Source organism: Chanodichthys erythropterus, chromosome 2 (assembly GCF_024489055.1).
Source record: "Chanodichthys erythropterus isolate Z2021 chromosome 2, ASM2448905v1, whole genome shotgun sequence".
Lineage (NCBI taxonomy): Eukaryota > Metazoa > Chordata > Actinopteri > Cypriniformes > Xenocyprididae > Chanodichthys > Chanodichthys erythropterus.
The window spans coordinates 20,267,396-20,279,120 of record NC_090222.1 but is presented as its reverse complement, the minus strand read 5'-3'; the positions used below and the strand labels follow the sequence as shown (position 1 = coordinate 20,279,120).

Genomic DNA, 11,725 nt, shown 5'->3' with positions numbered 1-11,725 from the left:
AACTGAGAATTTTCTCTATTGTTGGAACGAATGTGACAATTAGAATTGGGTGTATAAAAATACATTCATGTCTTATTCAAGTTTACAGAGATTTGAACACAAATTGCATAAATCTTTGTTCTTTGTTTTATATAATGCTATTAGTTACTTTTCTTTAGTGTGCTAGCATGATAAAAAATTAACTTTTATTCAGAGTATGTATTAAATTGATCAAAAGTGACAGTAAAGACATTTATAATGCTACAAAAGCTTTCTATTTCAAATGAATGTTGTTGTTTTTTTGTCTTTTGAATTTTCTACTAATCAAAAAATCTTTTAAAAAATGTATGACGGTTTCCACAAAAAAATGTTTTTAACACTGATAATAATAAGAAACCCTTAGAAAAATAAGTATACTTCAAGTTCATTGTATTCAGTATACTTAAAGTTCAAGTATATTTTTAAGCATACTTTATGTAGTAAGTATTCTAGTAGTATCCTTGTAAGTGTACTATTTCAATACTACTTGGGACTAAATTGACCCACTTTTTAAGTATATAACATTATACTTTTAAGTATATTTTTAGTGTGACATTAGTAATCTTTGAGTTATTTGAGTAAACTTTGACAATTAGTTTACAACTGCGTTTTTCATTGTTAGCCTACTGCCGCTATATTACAAGTGAACTTATAGGTATAATGACTTTTAGCACATTTTGAAGTATACTCTCAGTAAACTATAGTTTAGTAGTTTTATACTGCAAGTATATATGTAAGTTTTCTTCAAGTGAACTTAACCTATTTACACTGCAGTGGACTACACAAAATTTCACATAATTAGAATTAGGAACAAATCTGTTTTCTGAGACAATATGTAAAACTATGTGGGAAAAATAGTATTTAATAGTAGAGTTGCACAATTCTTGTTAAAATAATAATCACAATTTTTTGGTTTCAAATAGAGATGCGATTCTCCCGCGATTCTAAAAAGACAACTAAACAAAATAACAAAAAAAGTTCTGACAAAATATTAATTGGTGGAAAAAATATTTAACTTGAATCAATTAAAAAAAAAAAAAGAGTTTGAATGAATTCAATGACTCATTTATAAATACTTGTTTCATTACTGGATGAATTAGTGTTTTTGAACACATCTTTTGAATGAATGATTCAATGACAAATACATTTTTTAACAGTCACTTTTTTGCCACCCAGTGACAATGTAAGTATACTTTCTTGTTTAAAAAGTATACTAATTTCACACTTGAATAAGGCCTTCTCGCTTTCCAAAGTTGATTTTGTATAATTTTCAGGCCTTCCCACTCTATCCAGGCTCTCTCCAGCACTGCAAAGCTTTTCTAATATTAACGCAGATCCTAAAGATCTTCCCCAGTCATAACCCCTTCATTCCACTGATATTCTTCTGAACTTTTATCTTTTATATTGTGTCTCATCTCTCTTTCTGCAGTCTCTCTTCAAATCTCCTTCTTGCTCATTCTCTCTCCTCAACCGTCATACACATCCTAATGCTGATTGGCTACATGTTTGTTGTTGTTTGCTGGGGTGTTGGTCTGACTAACTTCCAAACAGTGTTTTTGAAATATCGCTTACACCACCTTTAACAACATTCACCATCTTTAATGATTTTTCTTCTTTTGCAATGTATTTTAGAATTGCCAAAATAGGGTAAATTAGCACACCTTCATGTCTGGAGGATGGCTATGATGTCTTAAAGATGCTAAGTCATTAAAAAAAACTACATCTAAAGAAAAGAATAGTACTTATGAAAAATCTGTTTAACATTCTTATCATCAGATAATAACTTTATCATATTGATAGCCAAACAAAAGCTGGTTTATTTTCCGAGTGGAACACCTTGTGGTGACGATATGTTGAGATCATGTGACCATCTTGGTATCCACCTTGTTTACTGAAAATATCACATTTAAAAATAATCAAAAAATGTGTGCACTTTTAAAATGCTAACTAGGTAGGCAGCCCACAAGGTTTTGAAACAGATTAATGAACCTAACACTCGTTTTTATGATATGAAGTAGAACTGATGTTATGGTGGGCATGTTCTTGCATGTAACCTAGATAATAGAAAAGGAAGAGTTGTGAAAAGAGCTACATTAGACAGTATTTGGGCACAATCTGATGTCCTATATTTCTTTTTATATCAGTCTGAAATACAACAGCAAAGAAAAAACTCCTGACAAATGCTATGACAACAGCAACCTGGAAAAAAAAAAAAGACACCTCAAAGGTCGGGGGCAAAAACAAAAACAGCTTGCTTTTTGTCTTGGAGGAATGGGCTAATTATAAGACCTCATCACTATGTGGGTTTAACAAAGCGCCACAGAGAGCCTGGAGTTGTGTACGCGGTTTGGTGTTCGCAGAATGTGGGTAGTCTCATTTTCCGTTCACAAACAAGCTGTCTCTGTGCATCCCTGTATGCCTGAATACACTCAGCGCGGCCGCATTGTTGCTGCGACATCCACAAACAAGCTTTTGTGTGACTCACTCGCTCCTCTCACACTTCTCAAGCAGACACGTGCTCTCTGCCCCTTTTTCAGGGCACCATTGTCTCCTCTTTGCATCTGCGACAAAAATGGAGCACCTGACTATTTTCAAACACGATTAAAGAGGGTTTTGTGTGCACTGTGGGTTTTGTACCCTGTATTTCTGTGTTACTTATGAGTCCACATCTTCCCATGATTCTAATATTGTTTGAAAAGACAACAAAAACTGAGTTCACAGTAGAGATGGCTGCAGAAAACACAGCAGGCACAAATAAAGGAGGCCACTGCAATAGAAGCACACTTATGCAGGAACATCAATAACAAGGTGTAATCTTGTAAGATACGAACACAAAGCAGCAAATACAAACATCCAACATGAGTGTTAATATTGCTGTGAAGAACTATTAAAGTGGTGATGCCTGTAGAGATACATGGACTATCCTGCAGAACACTGTGAATGGAATCTGATTAGTTGATCTCATCTCACAATGACCATCAATTAAAAGCTATGGTTGAGACATGGTTCTATAATCATTTTGAGTTAGATTTTGGGTTGATATTGGTGTTAGGATTTTATGGGTTCATTTTAAGGTTAAAAGAAGGGACAGGGTCAGAGATGAAGATAAAACATTTGAACATCTGAACAAATGACTGGTTGGACAGCCAGTTTACTTCATCAGTAAGGAATCGATCACTCAAAACTTAAAGCTGCTGTCTGCCCTCAGTTTTGCCTCATTGTCGCCATCTCTGTTTGAAACCTGCAATTGCAGTTATTTGCGGAATTATCATCTTTACATGGGTTGTGCCTCGGCACGGCTCCTCAGCGCGTGTGAATTTAATGTTTGCTGCCAGTCACCACATCGGTGTGGATACTGTACTTCGGAATCACGTCATGGAAGTATGACCAAAGTAAGAATTTTTACAGGAAAATGTTATCTGAACAAGTAAGTTACAAATCTGCCACTTTTGTTCTGACCAACTGAGAAAAAAAGCCTTACAATAAATTGCGCTGCCAATGGTGATTAAATCTAAAGATCGCTTAGCTCAGATCACGTCAAACCGTGCCATATAGCCAACTTGCTGGGACTCCTTCTTTCTCTTTACAGACATGACATGCTCTAATTTCCCGCGGGAACCCACAAGTACCAATTTCATTATAAAACATTATTACAAGCTTACCGTTTGGAATTGGGCTAAGGTAGGGAGATAGTTTTGAACAATGGCTGGTTATGTACTTGATCAAAAATTTATTTTGGATAAATTTGGATAGATGTAATTTTTAACCAAAAAAAAAAAAAAAAAGTTACAGACAGCAGCTTTAAGAAAATTACATTGTTTGCTCATTCTCATGTTGGTCCAAACCTGTATACTATTTTTTTTTTTTTTTTTTTACATAAAAGTAAAATTTTACTTAAAATGAAAGTTTGTATAAGCCACCATAAAATTACCACAAACGACATACATACAATGATATTCCAAGTCTCGTGCAGTCATACAATACACCAATTTGCATGAGGAACAAACCCAAATTTAGGATCAGATTTTTTAAAAATAAATTAATACTTTCATTCAGCAAGGACACATTAAAATGATCAAAAATGACAGTAAAGACATTTATAATGCTACAAACATTTAAAATAAATGTTGTTCTCTCAAACTTTCAATTGATCAAACAATACTGAAAAAAATGATTTTCATCATTGCTAATAATAAGAAATGTTTCTTGCGCACCAAATCAGCATATTAAGGCAGGAACACACCAAGCTGACGGTCGGCCGTCGGGCAGTTTTTCGTCGTCGGCCGACTACGTTTTTTCAGTGTGTTCCGCACCGTCGGCTGAAGTTGGTCCTCGTCTGCATTTTTTCAGCCGATTCGAAGGCTGCGTCCGAAAACCTAGGTAGCTGTCTTGCTGCCTCGCTATCTTATAAGAGAATGACTTGTATGGCAGCGTTTGTGCATGAAGGTACCTCACGAAATTGATTTCGGACAGACTTCTGAGGCAGTGTAACAGTTTAATTATCTACAGCAATAGAGCGCGAGCTTTGGTGAGAACTAAACAAATATTTAATTACTACAGTAGTAATTTCTCGATAGAAATGATATCAAAATTGAAATATGTTGATCAAAATCGTACATTTATACATAAACTGAGCAGCAAACGCAACCTTCGTATGCCATCTTTATTTTTCTAGCTCAACTGTCACAGAATGGAAAGCACAGGATTGTGGGATATCAAAGGCAGCTAAGGATACATCTGTGCTTCCTTCAAAAATCGATCTGAGGAAGGTATCTCATGAGAGAGGAAGTGAAGCTAACATTGGATTTGGACGTGCCTTGATGCCTTCTTACCTTGAAATGTGTCCTCGGAAGGCAGCATTTTTCAGTTTTCGGACGCAGCCGAAATGTTGAATTGGCGTTGGAGCTTGTTGGTCCGTCGGGCCATCTGATCATTCTGATTGGCTGTTCAGCTACTGCCGCCAGCTGGTTTGGTTCATCTCATGCAGGCGCAGAACTGACGTGCTGCTTGGCCATCGGCTGTTTAGCGTCGGTTTGGTGTGTCAGGGCAACTTTGGACACAGACGCTGCCGACGTGAGCAAACCCCGCAGTCTGCTTTCGTCGCCACTAGTTTGCCGGCATCAGCTTGGTGTGTTCTGGCCTTTAGAATGATTTCTGAAGGATCATGTGACACTGAATACTGGAGCAAATAAAAAAATAAATTACATTTTAAAATATATTAAAAACAGAAGTTATTTTAAACTGTAATACTATTTAACAATATTACTTTTTTTTACTGTATTTTTGATCAAATAAATAAAGCCTTACAGACATCGGTCAAAACAGTAAAAATAGCAATAAAAGATCTTATAAACCCAAACTTTTGAACTGTATGTATCAATCAAATCAAAATCAATCAATCAAAAACACTTTTTACAAAAATCTGTTGTTGTATGAAAAACAGCTACATTAAGACTCTTCTTTTGACAACAGGGTGAGTAAATGAGGGTGAATAACAACTATTTTCATTTTGGAGTGAACTATCCCTTCTAGAGAGAGTTGTCAGAACCCATGACAACCACATGTGACACTGACCTTTCTGGGAAAAAAGGGCCAACATCTGTAAACCTGCGAACCCTGGACAAACAAAGAACCCTCAGAGAGAGATTTCCAGAAAGCAAGGTTGACTTAGTTTTGTGGATAGGTTTTCGAGTTCTTTCTGCTGCACACTCACTGGTACTATATAAAGCCAGAAAAGACGGAGGAGGAAAAAAAAGGTTCCGATTCATAAGACAACCTGGCTTAACTAGTATTAAAGTTGACTTTGCTCCCTGTTTGTCAGTCAGAGTCCCGATGAGGGAGTCTGTGAGTAATCCAAGTAAATCACCTCTAGCCTGTGGTCAGCTCACTGAATAAATCCATCCAAATGCATGCCATTGGAAAGTAAACAAACAATAACAATTCTCCCTCTTTTCTATGTCTGCAAAGCCATCTTCAACTGACTCCTGGCACCCGGCAACTCCCTTGACTGACGTTTCTGTGGAGTTCCATTAAGGCCAATGAGATTAAATGGCTGAGGACCTGCGAGAGTGTTAGTGGAAAAACATGGTAGTGAAGGACAGAGATATTAAAGCTCCGTGCTGGCGCCTCGCTCATTGTGAGCAATTATTTCCAAGGCCTGCCATTATTTGGCCCTGAGGAAAAGAAAAACCTGGAGGAAGCAGGCTAATCAGGCTGCATTTGTGGCTGTCAGCGTGTACCTGCAACAGGAAGACAAGCGCAGCACTGGTGCTCAAAGAGAACATGTGGCCTTCTCCGGGTCTGATTGCTCTCAGATTGCCATGTGACAGTTTGGACAGAGGGCTGAGGGGGGCTTGTGTCTCTGTGCGGCCTAATGTGAAACATCAGCTGACACTCAAACTCAACCCACACACACACAAATGCTGCTTGGCTTACTGCAGTTCACTTCAGGTGGGGGTGTCTGTGACAAGCCTTCAGCTTGTTAGTCCAAAGTTGCATGACACGTCTGTTGGTCTACTGGCCTCTAGCGTGAACCTCCAGCCTTCTCATTAGGAAGAGAAGAGAAGAGAAGAGAAGAGAAGAGAAGAGAAGAGAAGAGAAGAGAAGAGAAGAGAAGAGAAGAGAAGAGAAGAGAAGAGAAGAGAAGAGAAGAGAAGAGAAGAGAAGAGGAGAGGAGAGGAGAGGAGAGGAGAGGAGAGGAGAGGAGAGGAGAGGAGATCTTTACATTAATAAGCAAAAAGTTTTGTTAATGTTTTTTGTTTCCACTGGGTCTTGGACTAATCCCTGTAAAATAATGCAGTAATGTGCTTCACTCAATAGCCCTTTTGTGCCCACTTAGGATTTATAAGGGCGAAAATAGTGCTAAAGTTAGAAAACGTAAAATTAGAGGCACTGAGTTGTCTGGCAGCGATAGTAGACTTGGGTCAGACGCCTGGGGAAACACAGCTGGCAGTGTTTAAATGTGGATGAATGAGAACGCTTTGACTTAAGTCACCCATCTTTCAGCACTTTGCATGAAGATGGTGTGATAGATGTCGAATATACCTATAGATGCCAGGTGAGCAATTGCAAATATCTCACGGCTGACTTTATGTACTCCAGGAAATTATGGAGAACACCAAAACAGCTCTGAATCTTTCTAGCACAGTTAACCTTCCACATACAAACCCTAAAACCCCAAGACTCATACATTCTCATAATGATTTTGCTATCTTCTCTTGTTCGCTCCTCCTGTCAACCTCAATAACCTCATCCCTGTATTCATCTTTATCTGCTATTACTTTAGACATCCTACCGAAATGGGATGAATCTAAAGGCAGGGGCGAGGAACGGCATCAGGGCCCACACCAGTTGCTAGGAAATCAGAACGCAATTGTGCTTCATAAGTGAAAGGTACATGTGGTGAAGAGTGACAATAGTGGCTGTGTAATCCCTTTATGAAAAGCAAATTGAAGTTCATGCTTGAATACAGCTTGCAAAATGGCCCGAATTCAAGACATCAAGTGCTGCAGGCGAACGTGGGGAGGGGTAATTTATGACAAGCAATTTTAAGGCACAATGCCGCGATGACCGCTCATCTGTAGAGACGTACGCGGTAGGCATATCTTTTTTAAGCTAGTCATTAAGGCTGACACCTAGAGACACAGAGTGAAGGGAAAAGGATTTCGGAATTATTAATTTATAACAGAGAGCCATCCAAGCCTTTTCATGTTTAATCGCTCGTTCCCTTAATAGGAATGTTTTATATTCCGTTTTACATGACAGCGTGTCATTGGGTAACAAAAGAAAACAACCAACCCCGGTGCTCTCAAGCAACACGATAAACGGAAAAACCAGGGAAAATTTATCACATCTGGTGCATGACTGATCTCTTCCATCACTGCCAGGATGAAGTCTCTCAGAGGGTCTCTAAATCCCAGGTTAAAAGACGGCCATTACACAGACATTAACTGCAATGTTTGACATTGTCAAAGTGTGTTTATGCAGGGCATATAACTGAAAGACACATAATGTGTCATGAGAAGCTGGCTTATTTCCAAGTCAAACATGCCATTGTATGTTAAGCACCCAAGATCTCCTCATCGAAACACAAAAGAGTCTCCATTCACTGAGAGTGGGGCACAAATTGGACAAAAACAGGCTATGAATTTTTAAAATGACAGCTTTGAGAAGAGTATGACTGGAATGGGGTGGGGTGGGGTGTAGATGTTAACGGTCACTATCTTGGTGAATAGAAATGACAGTTGAAGACAAAAGGCTCCTATACCTCCACCTCCCTGACTTAAACCCGCAGAATGATATGAGACACCACTGTTAACCTTTACTGGTTGTGGCAGAAAGCATGTGTGATCTTTGTACTGATGGGTAATTACTCACAGAATGGTCTCTGAGGGATTTCACATGTCCTGTGTGCGGAAGTACAGACATTCACCCAACGGTTCCTGATAATTGGACAACATATGGAGCCTTTTTATACCTTCGGTGAGATCAATGCAGTCACAGATTGCACCCTAATCACATGAAAACAGCACTGACCGCTTCACCTAAAGGGATAGTTCACCCAAATTTACTTAATATACTAAAAATTCTTAATCTTAAGAACATCTAAGTGTACTCAACTGTGCTATTTTGAGACACCATGAAATAAGAACTAAAATGTGCTTTTAATATACTATCTCTGTATTTAAAAAATATATTTAGTTACCTTTAATGTCAGTTTTGAACACACACACACACACATATATATATATATATGCGCTATCAAGGGGTGGGATGATGAATGTACTGTAAATGTTAAAACTTTAAAAAAAAAAAAAAAGCTCCCCCTAAGGTTTCCTTCAGTGAATCACACAGTCGTAAATACTCCAGGTGCAGCTCTGGACTACAACGACTACAACGCTCACCAGCGCAGTAGTTTTGCAAATACAGTACAAGAAAGAGGAGGTGGGTAATTTGCAAATACAGTACACTCGATGGAGGTGGGTAATTTTCGAAATTGTCTTATAAAGTCATAATATATACATTGTTTTTGAATTACCATAAAGCATTTTGTCACTCTCGCGTGAACGTGAACATGAGGCGAGATTGTGTCGGGTCGATGCAGCTCAACTTGCAAGTGCTGTATTCTGGCGTAGACGTGCCAGATGAGGTTAGTGCACGCCTCAAACACACCACTACAAGTCAATTAACCATCGTAAGGACTTAGAAAACTATTTATGAAGGTAAAAAAATTTACTTAGTTCTGCTTTAAGCCGCGGTCACACTAGACTTTGAACGTGCAACATTTTTTCGGATGCTGTAACGGTCGTGATATGACGTCACGGTCTACAGCGTCTTTTTTATAAACATGAATTCAACACATAACTTAAATACATTTAAAATGTAAAAATATAGAACCTACTCGACTTTACTGCAAAAATATAATTATTTTAATTCAGCCAAGAGGTCATGCCATGACAAATCAATCTTCTACTGGTCGCACGTGTTCACATGATGTAAATTCGCAGGTCAGAGTTCACCAAACTTGAACTTTGGAACACAGCGAAATGCGGAATTTTTGCACGAGCTTGGATTTCTGGTCTGATGCATTTTCATGCATTTGAATGGAAGTCAATGGAACGAAAAGGGCAGTGTGACCACACCTTTAAATGATTGTAAGATTATTTTAAGAAGTACTAAAGAAGAATTTTTAGTACAGGTGCTGGTCATATAATTAGAATATCGTGAAAAAGTTCATTTTTTTATTGTAAATTATTTTTAAAAAATGAAACTTTCATTTATACTAGATTCCCTACATGTAAAGTAAAACATTTCAAAAGGTTTTTTTTTTTTTTTTTTTTTTTAAATTTGTTGATTAGAGCGTACAGCTCATGAAAGTCCAAAATATATATATTAGAATATTTACATTTGAGTTTCATTAAATGACCATCCCTACAGTATAAATTCCGGGTATCTCTTGTTCTTTGAAACCACACTAATGGGGAAGACTGCTGACTTGGCAATGGTCCAGGAGACAATCATTGACAGCCTCCACAAAGAGAGTAAGTCACAGAAGGTCATTACTGAATGTTTGGCTGTTTACAGAGTGATGTATCAAAGCATATTAAATGCAAAGTTGACTAGAAGAAAGAAATTGGGTAGGCAAAGGTGCACAAGCAACAGGAATGACCACGATCTTGAGAATACTGTCAAGTAAAGCCGATTCAAACACTTGGGAGAGCTTCACAATGAGTCGAATGAAGCTGGAGTCAGCGCATCAAGAGTCACCACACTCAGACATCTTCAGGAAAAAGACTACCAAGCCACTTCTGAAACAGAAACAACATCAGAAGCATCTTACCTGGGCTAAGGAGAAAAAGAACTGGACAGTGAACAGTGGTCGAAAGTCCTCTTTTCAGATAAAAGTAAATTTTGCATTTCATGTTGAAATCATGGTCCCAGAGTCTGAAGGAAGACTGTAGAGGCACAGAATCCAAGCTGCTTGAAGTCTAGTGGGAAGTTTCTGAAGTTGTAATGATTTGGGGGGAGGGCCGTGACGTCTGCTGGTGTTGGTCCATTGTGTTTTATCAAGTGCAAAGTCAATGCAGCCATCTTCCAGGAGATTTTGGATCACTTTATGCTTCCATCTGCTGACAAGCTTTATGGAGATGCTGATTTCCTTTTCCAGCAGGACTTTAGCACCTGCCCACAGTGCAAAAACAACTTCCAAGTGGTTTGCTGACCATGATATTACTGTGCTTTATTGGCACCTGTATATTCAGTACAAAATTAGTGCACGAAAATAGAGCACTTTAAGTACATCATAGATTAAGTAAATTTTTTCACCTGGGACCTTCATGTTGTTCAAGCTTCCATGGAATACAAAAGAAGATATTTTCCACAATATCCAAGTTTCTCTCATCTGCACTATGCAAGGGAATGAAGCTTTTAAGTTGCAAAAATTATGAAAAGAACCATAAAAGTATTAGACTTTTTACTTCTGTTTGTCTCTTCGTCCTGCAGAATCTGCTTCACAATATCTACCCATCTCATTAGTAGGAGTCATGGACGCCAAAACAGAGCGCACCTTCATTGCCATTAAATCCAATGGTGTACAGTGATGCCTCATGGGAGAAATCATCAAGAGCTTTGAGCAGAAGGGCTTCCAGGAAGTTCCTTCAGGCATCTGAGGAGCTGTTGAATCAGCATTACATCAACCTGAAGGACTGGCGGTTCTACCCTGGACTCTTCAAGTACATGAACTCCTGGGCCAGTTCTTGTGATGGTATAGGAGGGTATGAATGTTGTGAAGACTGGAAATGTGATGCTCAGAGAGATTAATCCTGTAAACTCCAAAAACCAGGAAACATCAGGGGCGTTTTCTGCATTGAAGTGGGCAGGAACATCATCCATGGCAGAGACTCTGTGGCCAGCTCAAATAAAGAGATAAGCCTGTGGTTCAAGCCTGAGGAGCCAGTGGCCTACAAGAGCTGTTTGCAAGACTGGATCTATGAATAAGCCATCAGAACCATCAATCCCTGCCTTTCTCGCTGGACCAGTTATCCGTTAAGGACTTGAGGTTGGTTGTTTGGTCTCGTCTTTTCTGAAGCACTTGTTTGAACAAAACATGGAATCTCAAAAAAAAAAAAACAAAAAAAAAAAACTAGACTTTATACATAAGTATATTTTAAAAATGTAGATCAAGACCAAACTGGGTTTTGCACACCTT

The 11,725-nt window shown here is 38.4% G+C and overlaps 1 pseudogene; it reads left to right on the top strand.

Annotated features, from left to right (window-relative positions):
• The first annotated feature begins 11,060 nt into the window (after positions 1–11,060).
• On the top strand, positions 11,061–11,514 carry LOC137026287 (nucleoside diphosphate kinase B pseudogene; annotated as a pseudogene).
• The last annotated feature ends 211 nt before the right edge of the window (positions 11,515–11,725 follow it).